Source organism: Ostrea edulis, chromosome 2 (assembly GCF_947568905.1).
Source record: "Ostrea edulis chromosome 2, xbOstEdul1.1, whole genome shotgun sequence".
Lineage (NCBI taxonomy): Eukaryota > Metazoa > Mollusca > Bivalvia > Ostreida > Ostreidae > Ostrea > Ostrea edulis.
In genome coordinates this window covers 92,224,637-92,228,234 of record NC_079165.1, presented here as the reverse complement: position 1 = coordinate 92,228,234, position 3,598 = coordinate 92,224,637, and the positions used below count along the sequence as shown (strand labels likewise).

The window sequence follows — 3,598 nt, the reverse complement described above, 5'->3', positions numbered from 1 at the left end:
CAATGAATATTAACATGAATATAAAATGGACTTTAAAAATGGAATTTAATCTGTGTGAAAATAGATTTGGATGAGAAACGACAGTCAGAGCCTGTAGACAATATGGTTTTTAATTATGTACCCGGATTCTAGAAGCTACAAGAGGTGGAAAAATGGCTGAAAATGTTGTGTCGTGACCGTCATAACTGGAGCTTTTTCCTGAAATTTCGTCGCTCTTAAGATTAAATTTGCCAAAATAAAGATTCTTGTTCAACAAGTCACAACAAAATCCGAATTGGTCCTATACCGTGTTGTATTGCAAAAACAAACATGACATAAAAACATTGGTTTCAAAATGAATACCAAAGAGGGGCAACATTACCCTCATGCCGTATTCTTTCCGTATGGGGAAGAATTTTTATCGTTCGCCAATATATTACGGTTATAGAGAGACTCGTTACGGATTGTGAAAATGAGATGGACTTGGTCTAGTTCATGCTTTTGTTCATTTACCTTAATTGTAAATTATATGGTTTAATTAATTTGTAAAGATTTCTGGTGCATGGTTTGTGCTTGAGAAGATGTTGAACAATAACCTGTATGTATTACAGGAACGAGTAAATTTACCTATGAAATATTTTCATTGTACAAACCAAAAAGGATTGGTGTTGTAACACGAATTGTCCACTAATGAAACAATGACTTACACATAGACTGCACATCGACGTATTTATCAAACAGGAAGAAAAGATTAATCATTAAAGATGAGGGAGAAAGACGCATCACTATAGTAGTTTGAAATACACACGCTACAAACAGCGTGTTAATTACAAGTACAATAGGGGATACACTTAATGTAGATGAACTAGAGGACACCGCTAGTAACATTAAATCTTACTTTAAAATATAAAACTCGTATATCTATTGTACATCACTTCAAGGTCGCCGAACAAAAACTCGTATATCTATTGTACATCACTTCAAGGTCGCCGAACAAATGCTCGGTTTACATATAATATGATATTAGGATTTCTTGCAACGTCATTGCATTTGTAATCTAAATGAAAGCAGTCTGGTCTAGAAAAACAGTTTGGTCTAGAAAAACAGTCTGATCTAGAAAACAGTATGTTTTACAGTTAAATACATACCCAATACCCGGTATGTAATATAATCGTACTTTTTTTTATTTTACTTTTAAATTGTATTTTATGTAAAGGCCGAGGTACAAAACAAATTTACAATCTATTACACCATTTAAACCATGAAATATAACAAGGTGGTCTGATATGTCTAATGGTCTGTGATAACATACACTAGTATTTACACGCGCTGATACACCTGGTGAAATTATATAGAAAAACGTGCACCTAAAATCCCCTTCTCGTTTTATCATACGTAAGCAAAAAAAAAAAAAAAACACAAGGTGGCATAGGCAAAATTATCACAGGTAGAACAACACAAGATTAATTTATAAGTCAAAAGTTTTTTAAAAAAATCTTTAAACAAGAAATGTTCAAAATTCAAGTCCTCGTATTCTTTGGCTGATGCTTTCCACTGAATATTGCTAATGATTGTTTTATTATCACAAAACAAACAATGCCACGTGAATCCAGTTTGTAGGTTACATCACTAGTGATCACTTATGATCTACATGACTCCTTTTTCAACAAGAACATCCACTTTTCCCCGTTTCCTCTACTGTGGACGGCCGGACGGTTGTAGATTTTGTTTCCGGTGTAGACTGGGTAGCTATTTTGCAAGCTGCAGTAAAAGAAACCACTTACTAACAATGTCAAAACGAAAGCTGTTGTAATTTTCAAGGACTATATTATACAATGCAAATGAAAAAATATACAATGCAAATGGAAAACATAGAATACAAATGGAAAATTATACAATACAAATGAAAAAGATCAAATATTGCAACGTTTGACATGCCATAGACTATAACATGATTCACGGAATAAAATGTGTTGTAATGTTGTGAGATATATAAAAGTCTGCCGTAAGGAAAAAATGTTAATTTTAGTAAAATCATCATTTAAAAAATCAAACTCCTCCAGGACTCGAATAGTACTACCTAAAGACTGTCGGACCGCCTTCATGCATTCAGCTAACTAAACACGTAAAGAATTTCAAAAAGTCAAAGAATACATTGTTTATTTTTACGACTATGGCAAACTCCAGTTTGAAGAAATACTTAAGGTAGATCTATACTCGGCCTTAAATGGACTCAATCACGACAAAATTGCCTTTACAAGATAAATATACATTCCAGTAATAGATAGACATTGAAAAAAATATATGTTGACATGCTATTTTCACTGTTATTGCTTCTCAGAAGTAAGCACCCCATCAACATTAAGGAAAATGCATTCCTCCTTTATTTTCTTATTAATTATTATTTTCCCAAACAAATGGACTGTAATAAGCAACATAGACTATATACCCTTTATTTAATGGTATGTAATCATTTATTCTAATAAATTGGAATAAATATTTTCACAATGTATACTTTGTGAGCCCAAACATGTTACAGGAAGTACTGTAGGAAATACCATTTGACGTCAATATTGGTCTTTTCCCTAATCTTTATGGACTAAACCTTGAATTAATTGTTTTTGATTTACATAATATTATTTTAGAATAAGGATTTGAGTAAGAAATTCATATGTTGACGTATTATTTTAGAAGCTATCAGCTCTACAACAAGTACACCCCCCCCCCCTTAAAATCTTGAAAAAATATACATTATCATATTTTCATAAGACCTGTGATGTTTGAGCATATTTACAACCTTGAATAATAATTTGAACTATGCTAAACTATAACTATTATAAGATACATGTGGTTTACCATTAAATTTTACATTTTATCTAAAAATATATTCTAGAGAGGCTTTGCACAATGTAAATGTAAAACGAAAGTAACAAACTGAATTTTTATGATTTGATGATTTTGCTTATATGATAAATGTATACGTGTAATGTGTGATATATCTTATATCCTGAGACAAAGTTTTATATGAATCTCTACAGATCATGAAATGATTTACATGTACATAAATTGGATGTATGCACGTGTACACATACACCACTTACGCCGGTCTAAGTAGACGAAATCTCAATAAGGAACTAATAGATGTCGCCCCAAACTCCCCGTCGAGGCCTCATTACGTCACCTACGATAGACCTCTCCTATGTGACGCACCACAATATACAGATTTGTATATTGTGAGTCCGCGATTATCACGCAGACAAATTACACTAAAGAAGTAGTTCGCAGTTAAAAGTCTGAAGATATTAATATTAAAAGCATTAATATAAAAGTATGGATTTTATTTTAAACATAAAATGATCAAAAGATCATTAAAAAGTAGAGAGACTCTGTTTAAATTATTGTGTAAAGTGATGAATTTGATGTTTACGTTCTTGTTTTGAAAGTTGTTTACGTTTGACGTTATGTTTTTTCGTCATTCTACAGTGACGTCACAGTATACGCGGCGTACGAAATCGCTATCCCATAATGCCTAAGTGGAAGAGTTTGGTTTGTGAGCAAACGAACTCTGGTGGAAGTTTGGATGTCGCCCCAATAATTTTGAAAAAGGAGAGAGGATGAG

General features: G+C 32.4%; 1 pseudogene; it reads right to left on the bottom strand.

The window, feature by feature from the left end:
• Positions 1-274: 274 nt before the first annotated feature.
• The window catches only part of LOC125680136 (uncharacterized), a 32,733-nt pseudogene continuing 29,409 nt past the window's right edge, over positions 275-3,598 (bottom strand).